The 26,380-nt window shown below is 42.8% G+C and overlaps 1 protein-coding gene across 3 annotated transcripts in view; it reads left to right on the plus strand.

Moving 5' to 3' along the window:
- The window catches only part of LOC105568299 (RNA-binding protein Musashi homolog Rbp6), a 675,186-nt gene that overhangs the window by 90,208 nt on the left and 558,598 nt on the right, over window positions 1–26,380 (plus strand). The gene's annotated exons all lie outside the window — the stretch shown is intronic.

Consider the following 26,380-nt stretch of genomic DNA (forward strand, 5'->3'; position numbering starts at 1 on the left):
AACTAGAGTTCGGTGGCGATTGCGTACAGCGACAAGCAGAGAAAGCCGTGCCAATCAAAATTACCAACAGATTTTAATGGATTAAAATTGGAAACGAATAAATTTAAATAAAATCTCGGGCAAATGATGAATACAGCTTTGAACAGCATATGTAGATACGCAAACATAACCGGACTACGCAGTTGACTGGTTGCCGGGTAAAATGTAAACTTATTTGATTTAACAATTAATCTATTAAACTATATATTCATTAATTATCGTGACAATAATAATTTTAGTACGTAACGCTTCGGTGCGTGAACCTTGGAAACCGGTATTTTATTGTTGCAATACGTTCAGTTACAAAATTGGAGGGTGGTACATTTTTAATATAGAGACACGCGCGTACATAAATTACACGAAAATGCAATCATATTGTGCGTACGTGTGCGCGCGCGCGCGCGCGGTGATATCACGAGAGGAAAGAATCGTCGATAATCAACAAAGAATTTGCCGCCCACGCGTACTGTGTTGCTTCTCGGCTCTTGGAAAACAAACGCGAGGCGCACACCGAGAACGCGGCTCCGATGCACCATGTTGACCTCGAGGGAAACGTGATGCACTCGGTAGCTATTATAGCGCGATGAACCGCGGAGCCGCTGCTGCGGGGAGAGTACCACTAAATAACTCGTTACAGCGGCGAATCAAAGGAGTGCGCGGGTGTTTTCGCACAGCGATCATCTTCCTGATCTTGCCCAGTCACTACGTTTCCTTCGGCGAATTAGTCTTCGTCAGAATGCAGCGGGGCAAATACGGCCATTGCTCGTTCATGAGCCTTTTCCCACGCAATTCACTCACAGACATCTCCATTGTCATCTTTTCCTCCCGATGTACATGTATGAAGAGAGAAAAAAAAGGAGCGCACTTTTGCCGCGAAAAATATACGTTTATTAGTCTGTTGCATGGCGAAATGTCGATATCGCCGATATCGGCGTCAACAATCTTCGAATTTCGTGGGTCTTTGATATAAAATCGATATTTAATTTCGGGAGAATTAAATGTATTTTATTGAAATAATATGTATAACATTCTTTGCATTTTGCCAATGAGAAATTAATTTTATAATCCCATTTGATAAAATCCGCGGAATTTCCGAGCCAAAGCGAATTAAATAATTTTTTTTCTATGGAGAAATCCGTGCCATTGCGTAGACTCCATATTTCGAGTTATTTTTATAAATTATTTTATAAGAATTTGTGTTGCTTGTGCATTTACATACTTTATCAAACGAAATGGCTAAGAGAAGATGATGGAAAATCAATTGAAAAAAAATTAGAAGATTACATTGGAAACAGTCGGTTGTCGTAATTCGTTTATTTTTAATAACTTTTTCACTAATAACGAGGGAAACTTTTAACTGTCAATGACAAATTTTGCTAAATATCAAGCATATCTCTTTCCCATTTCCCCGAAATAGAGTAAGTCGAATGTTTTTATCGAGTATAGCACAGCGCCATTCTTAAATATTCAATAACAACTTGACTGCGGATTGAAAGCAAAGTACAAGCATCGACAATACTACATTGGCGAGATCGATAAATTAACTTAATGGCCCGAGTTATGAGAATGTAGTCACTCGAATACGAGTTCGACGTCGACCTAAAGAACAGCGAGCGTACTTAGGTACATATCTTATTCAGAAAGCATCGTAACTTGCCGCGGAACGTCCATTAAATTATGGTCGTCGCAGATGTTGCATGCTCGGGTCATAATTCTCATTCGAATAACGACTATTCCCATCGCTGTAGGAAAAGGTGAATTTAAATAACAAGTCTAAAATACACATAATATAATAATAATAACGCGATATGTACAAGATGCCATTTCAGATTCACCGCGCACCTACTTTCGAAATGTTATCCGTTAATTAATTTCACCTTCTTCAATAAAATTAATCAAACCGTTGCTACAAAAAAAAATAAACCAAATTGAGTGAGGCTTATTGTTGCCATTAAACAAGGGGGGATTTTTTTTTAAATCGATCAAACTGGCAAAAAAGTGATATATATATTTAAGTCACAGCGTTTCGACGAAAAAAAAACATAAATGACTGGAGGAAATCTTATAAGTCGCCAGAAGTAATTAAAAACTTGAGAAGATTACTTGATCATGTCTGGCAAATTTTAATTTTAATGTAATGAAAAGAAATAAAGTTAGGTTAAGCATCTTGGAACGAAAGTGCGGAGATTCGATCTGACCGTGACAGTGACAATAAAATTCTCACATCCACGTGAAAATAATAGATTGGAAAACGCTCGGTATATGTCATATGAATGTGAATTTTCAATACGTATGGCTTCTCTGTGAGCCTGTCAGTTGATTTAACGCCCTTACGTAAGCTAGGTAGTATCTAGCGTTGATTAGCATTGCAATTGACATTATCGATCCCATACTTGTTCAATTCAGCTGCCGTTTTGTCGTTTACGTTTCCGTGCGTTTGCCGCATTTGTTCGTCGCGGATTCGCGCGGCGGCATTTACGAATCAGAGCCTCGCAAAAGCAAATTCTCCCGTAAATCAGCGTTTGCGTGGCTGATCGACCGCGCGTGCAAACGTATCGCGGTGCGCGCGTTGGAATTGTTTTCAGCGACAATAACATTCTCGATTATTTATTCACCGCTGGAAAATGAATCGGCGTAATCCGTCGAATTTTATCTTTCCGGATGAGCAACGAGATTAAATCGCTCTTTGCGCGTTTTCGCCGCCGCTATCCTCTATTGTTTAACATACTGGCGATCGTGCGCTACATATGATAATCGATAGCCGCTCTGTATGATTAATATTCATCTCCCGTTATATATACATATATAATCGCGACATTGTCCCCGACTGCAGTCCCGGAAAAAAGATGCGCCGGTATTTAAAGGAGCTGATTTCAGATACGCGGAAAGAACTGTTATCAGGCACTGTTAATGCCAATAATAATTCGCGTAGTAAAGCAACGCGATACTTTATCGACTCATTTTGCTGCCGTAACTCCGCCGACTTATCGTGAATTAATATCATTGATTGCGCTCTCGAACGTTTTATTTTTCGAGAAATATGATCGACATACTTTTTTCGACAACGGGCCCGAGCGCCGGCAAAGGAAGAGCCGTATTGCGATCGATGCATGGCAATTACACGGTACACGGCTCTTGCAATAATTTCCATTTTTGAGCGGATAATCTATATTCGATAACCACGCGAGTTCCAATCCGTTCCGATATCGTAATGCCGATCACTTTTCGCTTGAGGTGATATCGATCCGGCCAGGTACTAACACGTTTCTTGGAACTATACGTTGGTATGCTCGAGGAATTCCGGTAAGGTAGGAAAGGGCATGCTGCCTTGGCGTATAGAATTGTAAAGCACGAGTTTTAAGATATTCCGGTTTTAGTAACAAAAATCGTAACAATGGAGAAAATGTTTTGATTTACAAACTTATTGTCCGAATGTGTTGCGCGAATGATAAAATTGGACGGTCCAAGATTTTGCATCGCGTATTGAAAGCATTTTTCCACTTATTTTATTTTCGACATTAAATGTGTAAAAATTACACGCGTAGAATGACACTTTTGCCAGAACCAGAATTTATATACTTATACCAGGAAAATTCCAAGTAATTTATGTTACTGTTTGCGTTATTATTTTACGTAACAATTTCAAATTGTTCTGCATTATTTTTACGATTTGTTACACAGAAATATTCATTTTATCGCGCTGTCGTATCTAGCAGCATAATTATATCACGGCTCTTTCTATGGCTATAGAAATATTTATCTCCGTTGGATACACTCCTTCTTATCCCCGCAGTTAATTCTTATCGGCGAGTTATTGAGGGCTCGCGGCTCATAGCACGACGTAAAGTGGTGAAGCGATAAAAATTCAGCCCGCGTTGCATAGAGATCGGCAGCGACGGAAGAAGGAGAGAACGCACCCCGCAGTGATCCTCCTCTGCCGCGGCGGCGTCATTTACGACGTTTAAAAACTCGTTAAAAACTTGGCCGATGCGAGCATAGATCCGTCAGCGTTTAAAAGGCAGCCGTGCCCCTTCCCTGCCCTCCCCCCCCCTCCCCGTCCGCATCGGGATTATGAAAGTTTGATAAGGCGATAAATAATTATCCGCGAGCCCATCGCGAGCTCCGACGTAACTTTTGAGTTACTCCAACAGTTTCGTGCCGCCCTCCCCCCTTCTTCCACATCCTTCCGTATCCCTATCCATCCCTTTCTCCCATTTGCCCTCTCCCTTTCCTTCTCGCCTCCCCTTTCCCGCGCTCTTCGTTCGCTCCGCTCTTCTCCACTATTTCATTCGCTTCTTTTTCTTCGATCTCACCGTCAAACTTTCGAACCCCAGCACGGCTATTCCGCCAGATCGTACGGAGTCGGAGCGCGCAGGGCACAAGGACGGTAGAACTCGTCGCGCCATACGTCCCATGTCGACGTCGGCGATATTCGCTGTCGTATCCATACCGCACCTCGTCCCTTCGAGCTTTACGGACCGATATCGGGCTTCGTGACCGGGAACCTGAGCCGGGGCCGTGTGGATTTTCGGTTCCCTGCCGAGGGGAACGACCGGATTCGATTGGTATCCGGGCTGCCGTCATTCGGTGCACCTTACGTACGATGACCGTATGTTCGGAATTTTCCGGTAACGCCCGGCATTCAAATGCTTCCGGGACGGCTTTCTCCTTCGAGACCGGAAAAGAGGGGACGTTTTCCAACTTCGGCTTTTTTTCTTAAATTTACTATTTTCATATTAACTCTAAAAGTTGAACAATGTACGTCATTGTGCGGCCTGTCGTGATAGAAAACATTTTTCTGGCGCGTGCATAGGTAGATGTAAAACTTGGTTTGATCAACTTTACAGTGTTATAAAAGTTCCCGGGAGATTGATCGTTGTGTTCTAACTACGATGCAGTTAAAAGCAATGAAAAAAAAAAAATAGATCGCTATAACGGTCTCTTTACCGTTTCGTTTTAAAGACTGATATAACGTACTGGGTAACAGTCCAAGTAATTTCGCGGTTTCGGAGTAAATAAGGGAGGTTTTCCTATGTGCTTCATGTACGCCCTTTTTCAACGGACATTATTCATTTGAGATGTCAAACAATTGCATCAGCGGAAAGAGAAGCATAAATATAAGAGAATTGAAAAAGTTGAAGTGCTTAAGGAATTTTTAGTAAGCTTCGCAATTTCGAATATTTATTGTGACAACGGTTGAGCTAATTTGGATGCAATTTTAACCCCTTCTCCTCTGTCTGCCGTTAAAACACACGTGATTAGCTTTTCCGCCGTCCAGATGGACGCTGGCAGTAATAATGCAGGCATCTTAAGGCAACGATCCTCCAGCCAGGACATGTTAGAGAGCCCGGCTGGGAGAGGATAAATCGTTGCATCGGTAATGGCGGCCATTGTGGGTGGATGCGAGTCGTCGTCCTCGTGTTCGTCCTATCGTTCGCCATTCGGCGCGTATTTTGGGGTCCGCTATCGGTCGGCGCAGGGTAGTAGTAGGTAACTCCCGGATTATGCAGAGCTGCGAGGGATGGGAAGGGGAGAACGGATCCCGTATGCACTTGTACATACATGTGCATGCAGGCGTGTGAGGAGTGGAGAGATGGGACGATCAGTGACGGAGACGAAAGCTCGATTCTGAAAGCGCCCGGGAGATTTGTAAATTTCTCCGGTGAGAGATAGATCGCCGTCTCTATTAATCGTTTTATCGTATTTGCAATAATCTTCGAGCTGATCGACAAATTAATCTTGCCGAGTGTACATTCTTTAGACACCTTACTTACGGCGTTTTTCCTGAAAATAATTTACGTACGCGTTGTTGTACGATCGCGCGAACTTAATTTTTCATACGGCGCAAAGGAGGAAATTATTCTGCAGGAGATGCGCAAAAATTCGCCGTTCGATCGAGCTCTTAGTCTAGCAAATAATAGATGACAAGAGAGATTTTTTATCGATCCTCTTTCGGTTGCTAGAAATTTCTTGAGACGTCGAATCGCAATACGATTTTGATATTTCTTCCTCCATCGTGTCTCGCACAAAGAAACGTGACGATAGTTTATCCCTATAATCGCAGTTAGACATCATAGTGCAACTTGCCGCAGCGAAGAGACCCGCTATATGACAGAGTCGCCGTCGCGGAGCTTCGGGCACGAGGGACAATTTATATGCTAATTTATATGCGCTTAATAACGATGTCCGACGGTGCTTACCGACACGCCCTGCGGGCGGTGCCTGGCGATTAAATCGATTCGAACGGCGCCGCTATATAGGCGATCCAGTTGTCATTGCCCCAATTATCCATCTTGCATTCACGGTGAGTTTGTTTCATTCTTTCGGGGTGCCAGCCGCAACGACACCTCTTTCGTCGTTTGCCTGCCCCACCAGCGATTCCTTTCCATTTCTATATCGCACTCCTCGCTGCGAACAGTTCCGCGCAATTGTCCATGTCCAATTTACACCACATGTGCCTCAATCGGATGTTTAAACTACATTTGATTACAAAGTATGGTGCATTTATTATTCATTCCGAGATATTTTTGAATACATATACACGTTCAATGAAGACACACTATACTATTAAAATATAGATAATCCCGAAAAGATGTTTGACCGCTAGATTTTCTTTCTCAAATGATTCCAATCTTGGATTTGTCTTCAATAAAAATTCATTATGAATTAGAATCGTGATATTTTATTGTAAAAATGGAGATTTGATTTCACTTTGCGGCATTTGAAAAGAGTATTGAATAATGGATCGTTAATATGCAATGCGAATCAATACTGATATTTGATACGTGCAGTCACATCTGCTTAAATTCGAGGCTGCAAAAGGAATAAGAATGAAGTAGTTTGACACGGTTTTTTTCTCTCTCAAACTTGGAATCCTGCGAGGTAAAGTTAGAGCGTTGGTATCGGACTTAGAAGATCGAGAATCATAATTTATATCGCACGCGCCAGCAGAATAGCCAACAGCTGCAGATTCCGGGTGTACGTGGACCGTCGGACTGTTACCGGGGCATAGTTTCATCAAGAGGCTTTCATAATGAATGCCGCGTACTGGAAGACACCGCTCTTCGAGAAGTTATGAAAGTTTAACACGTCAGAACTCGAGCTCTGACTGAATAGTAACACGTTTAACTCTTCCCCCCCCCCTCTCTCTCTCTCTCCCTCTCTCTCTGGTTGTAGCCTTTTTTCTTTTCACTCATGAAAATGCATTCTTCGACTATCGGAATATATTTGCGCTCTCGCGGATTTAATATTGGAATACAATATGTCGCTTAATTTGTTACCATTTACCCCAGCACATTTAATTTCGCGTATTTACGGGACATTTGGACTTTGTACGTTCGTAATTAATATCTCGGCACGTCGACATCTGCATCTTATAATATATATTATGTTTTCACGTAAGTTGGGCGCGCAGTAATTTTGGTTTTTAAAAAACAGCGTAGGCTAATTTCACGCGCGTTTAATAAAATTACATCTTCATAAGAGATATATGTGCACTTTTATCCTTAAGCAAGCTACTCGCAGAAAAATGAATAATGATGTTTAAATAATTTCACTCTTTTTCCCTTTTCCCCATCTCCCCGTTTCTCACTGCTCTCCCCCCGGTCTGCCTGACCAATAAGCGGATCAAAAGCATCCTTTGACTGCGGCACTCGCGCGTTTCCTCGTCACTCGCCAGTTTATTAACTACAGACGAGAAGGCGAAAGGCTTCGTACTCGGAAGTGACGAAAGTATAGCCGTTAACCCTCTATCGATTTCCTATCTCGCCGACGAGACCGGTCCTGACCTCGGGGCACGCAACACCCCGACGCCGATTTATTTAACCGGTGCACGTTCGCGCGGTGTAAAATGTTTCCGCGCGGAACACACGGGATATCCGCGATAACCATTCCTCCTTGCGTTTACGCAAGGGAATCGCGGTTAGAGTTAGTATTTTCGGGGATTTCCGTGTAAAACGCTCGCGCCAATCCACTTTCCCGCGTTTAGGTCTAGCTGCCAGTTGGCTTGAAATGTATTTGGAATAAATGTTTATTCTGCATCTGCTGCTACGATTTCTGAGAAAGACCGCGCGCTCCGCAGTGGAAATTTAAATGTGGCGTCTTCGATATTATTTTCCAAACGAATGACTAGACAGACGCCTGCAAGAAAAGATTACTGATTGCGATTACCCGATTAGATGTAAATTTAGCTGGGGACACCTCGTAAGTAATCTCGACACTCGCGTCTTTATCAGGCTCCCTTTTTATTCATACGGAAATTTATTTACTCTCTAAAAGTCAATCAGCGGATCATCACTGAAAACAGTGAATATTCACCGATTCACAGTTATAAGTGTACACCCAGAAAAACGTTTGTTTGAATCAAACAAATTTTCTTTGAATTTTGACCTTAGACTTTCACTTAATTTCAAAGAAATGATTTACCAGAATTTTATTTGATTGAGACTAGAATTTCTAAGAGAATTCACACCTATTTCTTCCAATCCAGCAAATGTTTTAATAGAAGTAAATAAAAATTTAATAGATGCTAAATATTTTTTCTGGGTGCAGCACTAAATAATTCAGCGCTATACTTATAACTGTTTCCAGTGAAACGCGCTGATTGACTTTTAGAGAGTGGAATTTTATTTTTGCTTCCTGATGCCTACAATAATCGCAAAACGAAAATGGGAAAAGCAATAGATTTCTTCTAAGACACGCAATATTAGTAATCTTAAAGCGATACTTTTTTTACACATACTTAAAATGTTTCTCTCAGTAATTTTTTCTAACATTTCCGACTTACTCATTTAACTTGCAACACCACACGTGGTAGAAGAGATCCAAACATATAAGATTAGTACCCTTTTATCTACATTTACGCCTCTTAGAATCAGTGAGTAATTAAATTCGGAGAAAGAAATTGTTATGACACCACGTGTCGATCCGCGGAGAATTGCAATATCGTGCACCTCCGCCGGTACACTTGAACTGTTCATGTCCCGTGCAGTATACACAGACGATTCTCGCGTTCAAAGAATACTGAGGATGTTTGCCGAGCCGAGGCTGCGAGCGCGAGCAAACGGTGTACCTAATCCATCGGCCGTGAGACCTTGCTCGCCGTCTAGGCACTCGTATGTACGTATATACAACCGAGGACGCAGATAATACACGGTGTTCGAGTGCACGCGAGAAAACTGGCCGTGGGTAACCGAGAGAGTGTGATGAACCCTGGACGAGGAGAGCGTACGAGCAGCTTTCTCACTGAATCAAAGACGCGGAAGTCTGACCGTCTTTCGTATTTTTTTTCTTGACACTGCGGAGTTTCACGTGATAGATTATTCCATTGGAGATTAATGCGAGACGTGTACAAGTGTAATGTAAGCGAAAATTTACGGTGCAATTTTTTTCTATTCTTTACCATGCTTCATTATCGTCGTCTTGCAATCATCTTGCTTGGCGTTCTTCTTTGAAGACAAGTCAATTGAGTCGATTAAAAGTTCCCCCATAGACTAATAAGCGTATCAATGCAATATTGTGTTATTAAATTAGGTATGAAAGGTTTTCATTCAAGACGGCACGTGTACGGAGAGAAAGAGACCATTGCTTAAAGCTGAAAAATTGAATCTGGCTTCTTTATATTTGTCGAGCCTAATTCAAACATTTTGTAAATTTTAAAAGGTATTGAAAACTAAGCGTTGATACGTCCGGATTGGAATAACCGCCGTTGTTCTCATTCTGGCGTCCGCTTTGCACTTTAGTTATACGAATTGTTTCGCCGATTCAATATTGAGCTTTTTATAAATGAACATTTGTCTCGAATGGAACCTCTATTAGACGCGGGTTTTTTCTTCAGCGATTTCGAGATAATAATGTCTATCTTCACTCCTTTAAATCCAAATAGAAAATATAAGCGGTGACTGACAAGAACAGGCGCCGTTATCGAACGTGATAAGCGCATTACGATATCGCGTAACTATGCGAGCGCATTCGGCCTCACAGATAACATTTCAGCGTCGATAGGAGCACAGATTTCGTCACCTACAAGAACGAAATGGTCAACAATAGTTTCTGGAACTCGCTTGTCAGGAAAGACACGTCGGTGGGTTATCACATTGGGATCATCGTGGGTCTTGACCGAGTTGCGGCTTCATTTCCCTAGTACAATTGCCTCCGCGAAAGATTCGCTTAACTTGGAGTATACTAGTTCCTCCTTTTTTTTTATATGTAGAGGAAAGTCATCTATTGTAAGATAGGTTTTTCTAATGTGAGACAGCTGGTTTTCAACACCCAATCTTTTTTCGCAACGATTACACAATCAAACAATGAATTTTGCACCAAACAGATTTCCTCTACATGTATTAAAAATTGACCTCTACACATTTAATAGATGTTAACGGGAGATGAATAGGTTTAGGGTCAGTGGATTGAAACTAGTCTTTGATGTTTCGGTACAGATATATGCTTTTACTTAACATCGTTCAGCTGTGTGTTAATTAATCGTCTACTGCCGTTTTCGTATCGCTTCCTCCCCTGGTTTCTTCTCTCTCGAGCACTCTCCTTCCGTTCTGCCTCATTTTCTTCACAGTAGGAAGACGGGGAGTATTGTTAGATTAGATTTCGTTCACCGACTCGAATACGTGAATTTGCTGACGACGATGATTCCATCCAAACGAAACTGGTGTTCACACGTCCGAGGAGAAACCGGTGCGTTGTTCAGGCGGAAAAACGATATGAGAATATACGCATTAAAATTATTTGGCCATCTGTATCTTGCTCGGACCTAATGGGCTTCTTGTTTCGTTTCATTATCATATTCTTATCCTCGCTTGCCGATGAGGTTGCGCAAGAGACGTACGCATTATTCCGGCTAGAAGCGTCCTCGGCGGCCGTTGATCGGGTATCTCCCCGTTCGTTTGAAGCGTATGATGCAACGTGTATGCAACGCGATGTAACGCGTAGCGCCGCAACGCGCCAATCCGCCAGAATCCGCCTCCGTAATCTCGTCTGTCTCGCGCCGGCGGAACCCGCCGGCGCGAATAGCGTTTGCCGGATAGAGGATAAATGGCAGCACTTTGGAGTACGACACATTTCCATTGTCGTTGTGGCGCTGTAGATTGAAACGACTTGGCGGTTCGTGAGTTATACGCCGACGTCGGGAATCGGCCGGGCGCCTCGGTGTCCGATCGCGGTGCCGTCCGATTACAATGTAAATGATTGATTATGCTTACGCGACGATGACAGTCGATAAATCTCGAGGAAGAGCGTACAATGTGCTGCGGCGCGTGCGCCCCATCGGGTCGCGGAGGTCGAAACAGAGTAAACCGTGAAGGGATAAGGGCATAGAGACGGAGAGAAGACGTTTTATTAATATCGCACGCGTACAGGCCGGGGAGCTAAACTAAATAGGCTATAGGATATCAAATTAGAGTAACGCATACTTTGCATTAGATATATTCTGTGACCTCGTTGTGCGCAAGGAACAGCACAATAAGGCGCTATAAAACAGAGAATTAGTTGTACTAGAAATTGCATTTAGTATATTATTCATAACGTTTGCATTTTGTTATCAATCACGGGATTGCCGGATTGGTGCGTGCGTGATATCTTGGTCGTATCCTGGTGTAGCTAGTATGTTGACCAGAGAGGGGAATATACTAATTGTACTATGTAAGAGGTCGACCTTGCTGTATAACGTAGCCCACAGTTCTATTTTACTGTGTCACATCAGTCGGATACGATTTTTGACTGACGCTCTTTGTAATCATTATCTTATCGTTTATTATATCTATGGCGTATCTTATTTACGACGATTCGAAATTTGGTACACTGTAGATTGAAATAATGTGGGAACTGTTGAGTTATCCGTCGCGCAATGTCGTAATCGAGGAAAGCAAGACTTCAAAATGACCCAAAGACAGAAGGACGCAAAAATGTAGACGCATCTCGTGCGTTGTCTTGGTATATTCGTCGCTCGAACTTCTGGCGTACGGTCCTTTATGTCTTACAGCTTATATTTGTGCACTTTATGAATCTTAGATATCATATTGCGGAAACTGATCGTAAATTTCAATAACGTCAGCGCGATATTGGTCACTGAGGCGGTGCATAAACATAAATGATGATTCTGTGTAACGGAGTTGATAACCGTTTCCCGCACGTTTTACCACGTGTCTACACAATGGCTATCACGTGGAATATAATCTTTAATAACGGCGCTTGCTTTCCTCGCCATTCGTCAGCCTGGAACATTCGTACGTTGGAACATTTCGCGATTGTTATCGTCCCGTGCGAACGCATTTCTACGAGTGATCACGTTTAGCGAGCTCTCTCTCTCTCTCTCTCTCTCTCTCTCTCTCTCTCTCTCTCTCTCTCTCTCTCTCTCTCTCTCTCTCTCTCTCTCCGTAAGGCTGTAAACCTAGCCCGGCTTAACTTTCAACGGTGTCGGTGTTCCAATCACCTCAGGCAAGACGTAAAGCCCGTCGTATATTTTATCGCCCGAACCTCTTCTGCATTTTCCACTCTACGCGTTACCAGTCGTTATAATTATTCGCGGTACGCTCCGTACAATATCTTCGGCGTGTCAGACTTCTGAAACACAATATTACGTTAAAAGCCAAACTATCCGGTTTCCCGACGCCAGCCTCGCGCACTCCGCGAAATCCAAGTCGAATCTATTATTCCCACCGCGTTATTCCAGTAATTGCACGAAGAGATTAAACTCGAGCCAGCGGTCGAAACGGCTCGCGAGCGGGTCAGAGAAGCAAAGAACGGAGGTATGGTATAAGAGCGCCCTGCTATTTTAGCTGCGTGGAAGTTAAATTGCGGGGTGCATCATCACTCCGACCACATTTTCTCCAATGCCGGCCGTGCAGCCGTGTCCATATTTGATAAACCCAAGGAATTCACGCATATATCGCGACATTTGATGCGTGCGACTGTTAACATGCATCGCACTCTTGAACGTGCGGTATAAATGGAATTTTTTTGTCATCTGCTGCCGTAAAAACCGCTTAATTCATGAAAGAGAAACATGGTGAATATATTAATTGGTTAGTTATTGTAGCATACAATAGTGGTGTCGCGCAATACAAATCCAGGGGACAATAACTCTCTGATATACATCACTTGTTCTTTCGCAGGGTTACATTTAAATTTTGTTCTCCATTTCTTCCCAAGTATGAAAGAAGTTTTCTTTTTATTAACTCACATTGTCTTCACGATCATTTAGCAAAGTGTTTGTCAGATGTCGTGGAGGGCATGTGCTCAGCAGCACACCCCTACGCGTCAATGACCTATATTAAGAGGTCTTCTCTTTTTAAGACGTCGACTTGGTTTGGCCTTCATAAGATTTGTGGCCAGTAGGATGGACGCCCAAGCGTTTCTGATATTTCTAAACCTCTTGACTTCCACTTTAGATGAAAGAATTAACGCTGTAATCATCAACACTTATGCTAGTCAAGTCTAAATTCTGCTAGTCGTTCATGAATAGAAATCGATCGGTAAGAATTGGATCAATTTCAACGCAGAAAAACATTGGATAATAGAGCCGATGCAAACGAGTTTTTTTCCCGCATACGTGTGTGCATGTGTGCGCGCGCGCGCGCGCGCCCGCGCCTCTGCATCGTGTCTAAGTTTTGAGAGAGGCATGTCAACGAGCGCTGATCGGGGCTTTCTGCTCATCCCTTTCGAGAGCCGCGAAGCCTCGCCGTGACGATCCAGCACGAGTGACGACTCGCGTCGTGCCCGGTAATTGCATCGTGCTCGCTCGCTTTTCTGTCCGTCAGGCGGGAGGAGTGACTCCGACAACAAAATGCCTTTCGTCAAAGTAGAGCTACGCCAGCTTTTTCCAGTCGACGATGGCTGCCCTCCACCTCCACCTCCTCCTCCTCCTCTTGCTCTGCCTCGTCCATTCGTCTAGTGTTGCCTGTGTCCCCCCTTCGTGCTTCGTCCACCAGTTTCGTCTCTGTTAGAGAAGTCCGCTCGATGGATGTCGGCTCGTGCCTCGAGCTCATGCCATTAATAGCGGATCCTTTAGCGGTAGCGTTACCTATCAGAACCGCTCCGGGAACGCGATGGGAGCACGAGGCACATACATTTGTCTTAACTTTTACGTACCCCTTACTTTACATAGAGTTGTCGTTGGTAAATATTTTACGGAGTTATTGTAAGGTTGTTTGAAACGAGATTGAATAATCTCTCTTTCTCTCTCAGATTATTTCTTTCGAAAAATAATATAAAATAAAAATGTGGACAGATAACTGACGTAAGATAAATAAGATAACAGACATTTGTATTTTGGTGAGAAGATGAGCACAGTCAGTGTTAAAATCACTAAAATGTAATACATATTTCCAGTAGTGTCACGAGTAAATTCGTCAGGAAGTTACGTTTAATTTGATTACTGGAAATTTATCTGTAAATTTCTACAATTGAACATAGAACCCGGTACGTTTTTCCTGCTCCGTGAACGATCTCTAATCGTTGATAGTTACTCTAGAAATTCGCTTTATTGTTATTCGGAGGAAGACTCCTCGGCGGTTCTTCGACAGTCTGTGGGAAGGTTTTCTCGAGCGGAGAGGCAGAACTCGCTTTGCGCCTATCGCGGCCGTATATCGGCGTACGGAAACCGCGCGCGGTTACGAATCGCGGTCCATCTTATTTACGATCCTCTTGAAAGTGGGGTACCACCGCATCGGCTCTTCTTCTCAGCGGGTTGGTTGCTTGGTCGCTTGGTTGCTGACGGCCGGGCAAAAATAGCTGTAAATTAGACATCGTGACGTTTACGTCGCGGTCGGCTTTTGCGCGCGCAGCGCTGCGGGTCGATTTTGCAAACAGAGTACTCTTCGTTCATCCTTCTGTGAAAACAAAAGAAAAATGGAGCACGTACATACTGGTGTAAAAAGAGTTGCTTGTATAAATTTTTAATTAATACCGAAAGTACAACGGGATATATTAATGAACCAGTTCTCCCCGGGGAAAATCTCATTTATATCGAATTTCAATCGGCAACATTTTGCAATTAATTTATATTTAAATTTTTGATTCTTGCAAATAGCGATGCAGCTAAAATTGCAATTGATCGGACTAGTGACTCGACAGCCGTCGACTCTGCGCATTTAATCAACTGTGCCTTTTATCCCCGCTGTTCTAAAGAATCTCTTTTCTTTCCGTATATTAATTATCTTTTAAGAAGACGACATTGTCCGCGAGAGAACGATCTCTCAACTCCACGCGAACTCGCGAGGGCTTAGCTTGCCTGCGTAGTACGAGGGATAAAGGGAATTGTAGAAAGATAAAGGGAATAATTTCGGGTAGGGACTCAGGTCGAGCGTGACGATAGCGACCCTCGGGAAGGTCGGACAATAATTCCCGACCAGACCCAATGTCGATTGAGCCTTGACGAGGCGGAAGCGCGCGGGCCCGATGATCCGGAACACGCTTCTAGGTCCGGGCACATCCTAGACCTTCAGTCCAGCGGCAAACGGCGACCTCGCAGCGCATCCGCGATCGGAGGACGGGACGATCCTGCGTAAAAGCGGAGAAGACAGATAGAGAGAGAGAGAGAGAGAGAATAAGGGAGAACGAAGGATGAGACAGGGGCCGTTTGTACGTCTAGACATGAGTCCGTATTCGTTCTACCGTGAATCGAATAAATGGCCTCGCCCCCCTTAGCGTCCATCCCTCTTCGACTTTCCACCGCAGCGATGGCTTTCCGTCGCCACGATGCGATTAACCTTGAGCACTTCCTATCCGCCTCTTCTTCTTCTTCTTCTTTTACTTCGTGCGCGATCGTAGGTGAGCGGGGGGGGGGAGGGGGCTATCTTCTCGAGTCCTTCGGACCCTCTTCCTCGGAAGTCATTGACATCGGAAGGGCGAATGTCTTTCGAATTAGACGATAATGAGTTTAATGAGAGTGATCTCAAATTGCCGATTAAATTAGAATATGTAGTTTAAGTAGTGCATATAATAGTGAGGAGTTTAAATCCGGAGATAATGAGAGGGCATTGTAGACACGGAGAGCTTAAAGAACAACGATCCATGGACTGAGAATTTTCAAAGGGACGGAATTGAGGATCTGCAGTTCGAGAACCTTTAAAGTTTACAAAATTCTACATTGTAAAATTTGTAAAGAGCATCTGGGGATCTAGTACCTCGAAGAAATAAGAAGCCGAGGGGAGATCGAAGGAGCCAATTATTGATATGATAATAAAAAGAAGTATGGAAAATCTCGTTGATATAAAGGTCCAATTTGGAAATCTTACACCGTTCCTTTTACGTTTATGTCCGCAATTGTACTTGCGTACGGCGGCCTGGACGAACGCAACACAAAGCCGATTATTGAACATCGAGGTGCGGTCACGATACATTAATTAATAACACCTTGCTGATAGCGTCTTAATTGCCCTCCGCGGCGATGTTGGGGTCCAGCGGCGCATTTAATTAAATTAGCAATTAAAATGCCACAAATGCGACGTTCACCGGCCGCTCGGGCCGGCGACGCGGTTGACACGTAGCGAAATGCGGAATATCGGCACTGTGCGTGCGCGGGGGCCGTTTCGCGGTTTTATAAATCTGCGGGATTAACTAGACCGATTCGATTTGTACCGCGCGCGAATCGAATACGTAACGATCCTCTTCTAAAATGCGGAAGGCAGTTCTTGGAATATATTATTAATTAAACGCGATCTTTTGTTTCATAATTGCGCGAGTAGCGGGCAGAAAAATTTTCAAGTTAGAAATTTAATTAAAGCGAAATCTCTTTCGGAATTAAGCAAGGAGCTAAAGTGTTGATTTCGTCTTGCGTACTTGAAGCTTTGATCATTGAAACTTTAAGGGTGAATCACTTGCAGAATTCTCCCCATACATCTCGCGCTCATATCTTGCCCATGTGCCACCAGTTATTTTGATTCGGCGTGGCGTATATTGGAGATATGCTACACCAAATCGTGCGGTATATATTGAATATTAAACCATACCCCGTTTCGGTTCACCATCCAGGATTTATTTTCCGTCAATCCCGCGCAGTTTAGCGATTGGCTTGATATTAGGTACCGAAGTGGATATATCGTACGTTTCAGTGGGATGGCGTTTTATTTGAGCTGCACAAATACCCCGCGAGTTAGAAAGGAACGATGCGTATTATACTTAGCAACGGTCGGGATCTAAATAGGCTAATCTTGTAATCAATTCATCATTTTGCTCGTTTCGTGTCTCATAACGTCGTAACGTCGTCTTGTAATTTCATAACAGCGATCTAGAAAATTAATTTGTTTAGCTTCAGCTAGCATTAGCCGAACTAAGAGAAATCGGGGCTTTGTCAGAAAACCGATAGCATCACCACCATTAACATTGTCAGTATGACGTGGCCGTTATTATCACCGAGGCGTGCAATTTTCTAGCTTCATTCCTGTCTTTAATCATCCGCGGCAAATGTAACACGTCACTCCCGCGTTCGTTGCGCAAGGAAATGTTTCCATTATCCTGGGCGTTAAATCGGTCCGGCGTATCTTGGCGCTGGATCACGGGTGATTTCCAGATTGGCACGATCGTAATGTTTGCGCGGGAAAACGAGAGACGAGCCCGGCAGAATATCGCGATTCTGCTGCGGAACGACGTCGCGTTCTCTCCATTCCGTCCGCGCGACCCGTCTCCCCCGGGCGATGCTTGAAATTGAGATTAATTCGAGTCTTCCGGGTGTGCATGTACGTGCAGCGCGGCGGTGAATTAACACAAGTCCGTCGCTCTCGCCGCGGGAGCGAAAGATTACGATTCTATTAACGCGTGAACGCGACTATTGTCGGGCCGGATTTTACCCCGCGCGATGTAATTCGCGCCGATTCGCGTTGAGGTCGTGGCTTTTGTAACTCTTCATCAGTCGCGACGCGTAGATCCGTCTCTTTTTATCCCTCGACCTTTGTCTCGCGAATTCTCTCCTGGTTGGTCGCGGAGTTTGCCATTTTCGAATCCTAGATCTCCGCGGAGCGTAACATTTATTGCCAGAGCCACGTCTCGTAGCGCTGCGCGTTATAATGCGTTAATAATCTCGCGAACAATGTAGCGAGGTAATAACGATCGAAATGTCAATAAGGTAGACTGATATTGGATCTTCTAGCAGAACCGAGTGACGAAATTGTAATGTTTGTAATGTAATTGGCATACTTTCGATCGCGCTTAGAATTGCGAGTGATTCGGGCGGTTGTGCCGGCATGTGTGAATTAACGAGCGATTTTGTCACTTGCCGCGTGTGCAAAAGCTCGCGTCAATTTAATTATCGGACCAAGGCTGACGCTATTGTTCGCCGTAGCTCACCCTCGGTTTTGTGCGTTTGAATTTGCGCTGTTTGCATTGGCCGGTTGGGATGATTTCTCGACATTCGCGGTTCGATACCCCGCGCGAAAATCCCAGGCCTGCGGACGGCTTTAATCCGAACTCGTTTGTAATTTTTTGCCTCCACGGCTCGATTAATCCTTTTTTTTACTCATTTTTGTATTCGATTCGTCATTGATCGTATTCCGGATGAACTCGATAGCCTTGATGGTAATCGCGCTTTTTTCATATTTCCCGGCAATGGCTTGTCGCCGGGTTAAGAGCGATATGCCCGTGTATTTCGTTAAATTAAAATGGAATTTAATAACGTTACCTTGCGTGAGTTTTGTGTTACCGGTAACATTTATTTGGTACGATGATCGCACGCGCGTTTGTTACTGCTTATGATACTTGAACGTTACACCCACAGAAAAAAATTTCCGGATCCAGTGCTATTACACTTGAATGCATCATCAAATACGATCCATACAGCGCCAATCATATTTGTTATAGAGAAAGGAATATTTTAATCTTAAATGAACAATTGTAAAGTCTAGAATAAAATGATAGAATGTATCGTCTTTTGTCGAATATCGTGCTGCCAACTTCGTACGTCGTAAGATGGAGGGAGAATTTATTCTAAACGCAAGAATATATAAACTTACCATTTATACAAGTTACTCTTGTTTCAATATAGTCAGTCAATCTCTTTTTATTCGATAGAGGAGAATAAGAATGATTGATTTTATTTCGATATTGTCTTATTTTTATACCAAATGAGGTTGTGAGAAATATAAATGCGTCAAGAATATTTTTAAGATCGGATAATCTATAGATACGAGAAGCAAGTGCGCGAGAATCGGAAAGACTAAACATTTACGGATAATCCGCAATTTTTTCGCATTTATATTTCGTCTTTGGTCTGTAGACCCAAAGATCGACGATTTCGGGGATCAAAGATTTAAAATCAAAGGCCTCTGTATAACTAAAGCGTGAGCGTTAAAACAAGATTTATGGAGGTGCGCGCTCGTTACGAAAAATAAGGGACTTTCGTTTCGCAATGCGGATTTTGCTCGCCGTATCCAGCTTCCGTTTGAGATTCAAGATATCGAGAGTTGTGCGCCTACGCGGTCGTTCTTTGCTTTTGTAGAGTTATTCACCACCCATACTGTGAAAAAGGATCAACACGAGAAACAACGCATTGGCGTCGCCAGAATTTTTTTTTATACGAGATACAGAAATCTCCAAGTTTGTGCGGCTTTGTTCGAGTCTCTCTCTCTCTCTCTCTCTCTGTTTCAGGATATATTACAAAGAATATATATAGGTAGATAGAAAATAAATCCGTTGGACCGTTTAATAAAATTTCATTTCATTCCGTAAATATTATCGCACGTCATTTTAATTCCGCTAGATAAATCGGCATTGTTTAAACGAACTCTTTCCCTGCTTTGACGAGCCCAAAGGGCGCGGATGCAATCCATTGTAACTTGATTGTGAACTCCTTACGGCGCTCATGAACAGCATTGAGCGGGGTTGTAAGCGGGACGAGAGGGCCAGCGGACCCCTCACGGTGCGCAGAGCTCTTTCTCGACGGTAATTGGTGTTCGGGCCTTATTGTGTAACTGGTATCGCCGTGTACTCGCCGAGGTATCGTCACGTACGATCTCTGGACGGTGGCGAGCCTCCCTGTGACGCCGTTTCAGCCTCGAGATAAGCCGTTGTACGTATATACCTCAGGGTCAGCTCCAAGTAAATCTCTTAGAGCATCACGGTCCATTATAGATCATTTTGCGAAATTTCCTTCCTACGATCACTGCTCGTTGGATATTCGACGACCCCGTGTAGGTAAATCTGTCGTTGAAGACCACTCGAGTTGTCGTTGAAAAATGCAACAAATGACATTTTGATTAGGATAGTTTCAGGAGGATTCTTCTCCTCTTTGTTTTTTAAACCGTCTGCCAAGATTGACGGAAGAACTTGGGAAAGGGTGGGTGAAGCGAGCACGGGGTGAAACCTTCAATCAGACCGCCAATAAACCGGGATTTGCTCGACCCTGAAATCTTACCGCTTCTTCATCGCTTTCGGCAGCAGCGGCGTCATAACTGTCGATCCAGAATTTGAAACCTTTTGAACGCCCGTCGTAAATTGAATTTATGGCCGCCGAGATAAAATCGTTTCGTTAAATCATAACACGCGGAAACCTGCCTGAGAGCGCGCGCGAAAGCACATTGATAATTCGATAACAGTCTTTATCGTCCGATACCGGTGGAAACCGTTTGATGTGCGGTTTTTCGCATTACATAGTGTACGCGGTGTACGATGTATACCATGTACTGCGATGTGGCCTCTTCCGTGATAAATTTCAATTTCTTATTTTAATATCGCGTCGAGGAGTGTATTAGGTATATAAGGAAACGCGTTTGAAAATACAAATAAAATGCTCCAGAAAAGTGCCACCGGTTCTCTGCAAATTGACGTGGGAGACAAATTAAAGTTTTTTTCAAGATTTCTATTTGCCGTTAGATTCACGTTCGTGTATCCGATTTAATTAGCGAGCTACGTAGAGGAATTATTCTCTGTGTTTCATAAATATACGTGGAAAAAAGAAAATTATCGGTGCCAAGTTACGGCGATACAGCGGTTGGGGGAAAAACTTGCCGAAAATACATATTTGGCCCTGCACTCTCAAAGTGAATTCTTTTTTCGTTTTGTTCGACGCGGACAAGATTCCACTTCACGTCGACGATTCTCGGGTTTATTTAGGACAGTCTGTAAGTAATCTGTCGTTGATGGTCGTACGGCCTGCTTCTTGCACTGGAAGCCCCCGTGAGCGATTGTCACAAAAACTGGTCTTTCTGCTCGCGCGAGGCCGAGGACGTGGCCTCTACACTTGTTAAGAAAGCAGCTCTCCACTAGTTTCCGTCTCGTATGCTCGTAGATTCTCGTGCGCTTTCTTTCATTTGTCGAGCCTCGCTTTGCTTGTGATGATCCCTTTGGAAGTCAGCGAGTGCGTGTATAATCAGTTAATAATCTTCAACGGGTCAGCATCTGAAAATTGTCGCAATCCAAACAACGAGATACGAAGACAAAGTAAAGGAAAGGTGTAAATGTTCGATAAAGAATTCAATATTGTCGGAAACGTAACATTTATGGGGACGTGCATGCGGCACGAGTGCGGGGAATATTTTCTTTTTATATACTTCTTTTTCAACGAGCCGGAGATATTTAAAGAAACATTTTTAAAAAATTTCTTGTTGACATATACTTACTCTTTTTATACCTTTTCACGTTTTAAATAGGCGTATGTTTTTAGCTGTTAAATGAGTAAGAATAACATCGCACTTTTTAGATGATATTCTGTGTTTCGAAGTGAATAAACCCACATTTATTTGCATACTCACCGCCGCGCCACTCTCGCCATTCGTCCATCTGTCGTGTCTCACGGAGTATTGATTATCTTTGTTAAGAAATCACTGTTTTCGAGCTGTCGCGGAGATTCCAATTATTGCTACATGCCGTTGCAAACTGCGTATTGCCGCTTGCATATCGACCGTGACTGTAAAACTGTCAATTAATGACAACAGTTTGTCTCGCGAGGCCGGCACGACAACGAGGAGAACGTCGGGGCGTAAATCAGTCGATTCCACTGCTTGTTTTGTAACGGTCGAACGGTGGATGGGCCAACCAGAGAATTCGCGAGGAACTTCGGGGAATCGTTAACGACTCGACATTAATTGCGCCGGGAAAACAATCGCCGATTCAACTCTCGGTTATATTTGACACGCCATGAATGTCGAGACGGTAACGCTCTTCTAGCATTTTTTTTGTTATTTTATTAACGTTACACTGTATACACGTTGCTAACTGGCACGAGTATAGATTTGAGCATTTATACGCGTACAATACTATAATTTAATTCCAATAATACGTATAAAAATTTTTGCCGCGTCATTTTTCCGTAATTAAAGCGGCGAAGCTCGCAAAACAGTTTTATTATTTTGCGAGCACGGTGACGAAATATTAAATCCAAAACGTGTGAAATAAAACCCGTAAGAGAAAATAACTTTTGTAAAAATAGGCGATTTTTTCACAAAGCTATATTAAATCTGACTACGCTGACAGAAAATAAACATTTAATTTACCGTTGGTATAAAATATAACGAACATTAATGAACAAAAAATATACATTACTTGTCTTCACTGGTGAAGATGTAAATTAAAACGTACGGAAATTAAATTAATTTTACCTTCTACCCCGTCTTCATTAACACCTAATATATTCTGCTTTATAAAATGAATATCGAACGGGTTCGCACGTAACGTAACAGAAAATCGAGTGAACCTGATTGCTCCAGTAATCGCGTCCGTATCCGTTGACAGCGCAGCACTGCGTATGCACGTGCAACAAAATGGCTGTTGTCGAGGATTCACCCGGCGTGATTCCTCGAATCATTAAGCGACGGGGCCGAGTTCGCGCTTATGACCGGCTGATTGCGAACGGTCGTGAACAACTCTTGAAATGCACCGGCGGTAGTTGCGCGTAATTATCATAATTCATCTTTGTTCGGCTGCGACGTGGTCGGCTACCACGTACGTCCCCGCCGTGTCAAATCCGCGCTCGTTTCCCTCTGCGGCAGTTACAGTTCCGGAGTCAACATCTATCGGCGTCGCGCAACGAAATAACGCAACACGCTTCGTATCGCGAGGTATCGACAGTCGCGTTTGTGCGCGACGAATCAAATTCGTAGGCTAAATATTAGATAATATTTGTTCTGTGTTGTAAGACTGACAATTACGTCGGCGCGCAGTAACAACAATTAATAGTTAATTTGAGTTTCAAGTTAACATATAGCGGTATCCATAGTCAGATCTGATATTTAAGATCGCCTTAGGCCCGGTGTTTCAGCCTCTGGTTAACTGTTAATCAGAGATCAGTCGCCTTATGAATTTTATTTGTTTTAATATTAGATATCCGGGATGTGAAGTTAGCGAGACACTTCTGCAGTTGTTCCGAACGTGTGAAATAATTGGCATAACAATTGCTTTTTATTTTCTGGTTAATATCATTTTTAGATACTTGCAATTAATGAAACGTTTCATACAGCATCTTTAGACAATTTCCAGACAGTCTTGAATATAATATCTGACCATGAATATATCGGTCACAGGCAACGTACAATTTCTGCATGTTCTTTTCTTGTGTTCATAAAATACGAGGTCTCGTTTATCTTTTATTCCCGCTTGCCCCGCGCATCTTTTAGCATCGATGTTTCTCTACATGAAACGAGTGCAGAATGTATCAGAATCAATGGGAAGAAGGACGCGAGAGAAGTCTCAATAATTGTATCGAACTACGCGTAAATACAGAGAGAGAGAGCGCGCGTGATCTACGGCAGGATAAGGGAGGTGTTAAATTCGCGTAGTCCATACGGTCGCGTTTCACCTTTCGTACTTTAATGAAACAAATATAGCCGCTGAAAGAGAATGAAGGGCAAAGGACGGGGTAGGTGCGAGTAGGAAGGTGCAAGAAATACGCGCGGCGCGAACAAATCACCGTGTCTGTTTTACTATTAGATAACTCGCTCGATATTTTATCAGCTCGTTGGTCGCCCGCGACAGATCGGCGCTCGGACCGAGGTACGAATCGATATCCTGCGCAAGGCCGCTTGATCACCTCGGGCAACGAATGACTTGCGAGAAAGCGGACGCGCGCGTGCAAGTGTCCAAGGTGTCCAATATTTCGTCGCGTATCGTCGCCGTCGCTACCTGCCGGTAGAGAGCGTACACCCGGTGTGTGCGCGCGCCCTCGATGCGGAGCGATAAATTTTCCCGAATTAATTCGCCTTTTGTACGCCGCTCCTCTCTCTCTCTCTCTCTCTCTCTCTCTCTTCCTCCGTTACCTCCGTTCTCGTAAAATCGCGCGATTAATGGCGCCCGCCATGCGCTCGGTGTCCGCTCGTCGGCCGCTCGGGGACTCGACGTCGATGCCGGCGCGATGCTCGGGAAGCTTAAGTTAGGTTTATTACTGATTTAGTACACTCCCGGCTTTAACTCTCGGCTATTGCGGCTTAACTCGCAAGACGAAGAGTAATGTCTTTTTTACTTTCATTCCGCCGAAAGGAGATCTGGTATGCCGGTGACCTTTCGATCGCTGTGCCAATTCCTAACGTTACGAGCGTGTTTCATTAATTGGGAGATGCTAAATTAGATGATCCAACGAGAACGTTTTGAATGATTCTGATCAACTGAAGTGCCTTTGTACGTATATTAGATAGTCACTTTAAATTCTCGGTCTTTGTACAGCGATGTAAGGTTCACTTTATCAGTAAGAGAGTAAAAGTGCAACTTCCATCTTGCATTTTTCAGTATAAATATCTTATTATATAAAATTATTATTGAATCTCTGTCTCTCTCTCTTAATAGGTAGGTTTGTAAAAACTTTTTCAGACATATCTAATGAAAAAGAGGGAAATTTATTATTAAGAAAGACGTATCATTTTAATCATTTGCTTCATTTTTATTTTTATTCAAACCTTAGTTTATGCCATTAAGTTGCATATACTTGAGCATATACTGAACGTTAAAGAATAGTTTCAAGTATCGATGTCACATCCGATACTTTTCCTAATTCTATGTTCCAAATACTCGTATATTCGAAGATGCAGATTTGCTCTCCGATATCCTATATTCTAATTTGAGCTGTAATATGCCGGATGTCCTGGCATCCTGTTGATCACACTGTCCATACGTCGTGATCTAATGCCCTCAGGAACGGGCGATCGGTCGAAATTAATTGCAAGATTATGCAGAGCAGGTTACGTAGCACAGATACGAACATAATTACATGAAACGGACGGGATTAGAGCTTAATTCGTAAGATTTTTATTCACTGAAACTCTGAGAATTATCCTGTCACCGTGATTTTTCTTGTTTCTTTAAATTTACGGAAGAGCACGTATTTCCACTTAGCGGATTTATAATATTTTGACTTTATAAAAGACAATTTCAGCAAAACATGAAACTTTGCACGGTGCACGTTGCGGCAAAGTATTTAATCCGTAACAAGTAAAATATGTTCCTTGTTATCGTCAAGTACTTATGTATATGGCTCTGTTTATTTTTCATAAAGTTTTTTCGCCAGCGTATTGTTTGCAATTTTAATTAGAATTTAATTTCAAGACTGAAATTTTTGTTCTCCACTAAAAATTCAAATTGCATTTCAAAATTAAAATGCAATTTCACGCAGAATTTAAATTTAATTCCGCGTCCTTTTAAAAGCTCTCGGCCGCATCACCAGTTACGTCGTTACGTGAAGCGGATGAAACACTTGTGGTGTATTAATTACTGTTTTATTTCGCACGTAACACATGTAACGACGTGCAGTGCACAGTAAATAACCAGGAAAAACAAAAGTGTTTTCAAAATGTTAAAAAAATATCGTTATACGATTCATGGCTCTGCATATAGCATTAACAATCAAAGTATTTATGTTATTAGCCAAAACACAATTCAAGTTTTTCATGTTGAAATGCATACTGGATGAAAGATTTATACGTGGATTTATATTTTACTGAATTTATAGCAATTAACTTCAACACCATTAATCATTTCTTTAAATCAATTTGCAGCCGATTTTTCCTAAACAAAACATTGATTTCATATAGCTATGTAAATTATAAAAATAAGTGATAGATGAAAATTATAAAAATTCTTAAAAAATAATTAAAGATAGATATTTTGGTATTAAAATTAGTAAAATGTAAGTCCAATATGTGTTTTGTTAAGGAATTTTTGCTCTTATATTTCGTTATTTATTTTTATTTCTCTCACTATAATGGAGGAGACTTTCCTCTATTATATAAACTTTTAATTATTCATTTTTATCACAGCGACACAATAATTTTTCGACTCGAGTCTCACACGAGTCTTTTCCATTATGACACTCCGACGTAAACTGACCTCACGTGGTTCTCTGGACTCGCGCGATCTGACTGTTTCAGCGCGATCGCAACTTCGCGAAACACGTTTCATCGTCGAATGTATATGTGACAGG

This window comes from Vollenhovia emeryi, unplaced genomic scaffold (assembly GCF_000949405.1).
Source record: "Vollenhovia emeryi isolate VEMERY1.0 unplaced genomic scaffold, V.emery_V1.0 DF939130.1, whole genome shotgun sequence".
In the NCBI taxonomy this organism is placed as follows: Eukaryota; Metazoa; Arthropoda; class Insecta; order Hymenoptera; family Formicidae; genus Vollenhovia; species Vollenhovia emeryi.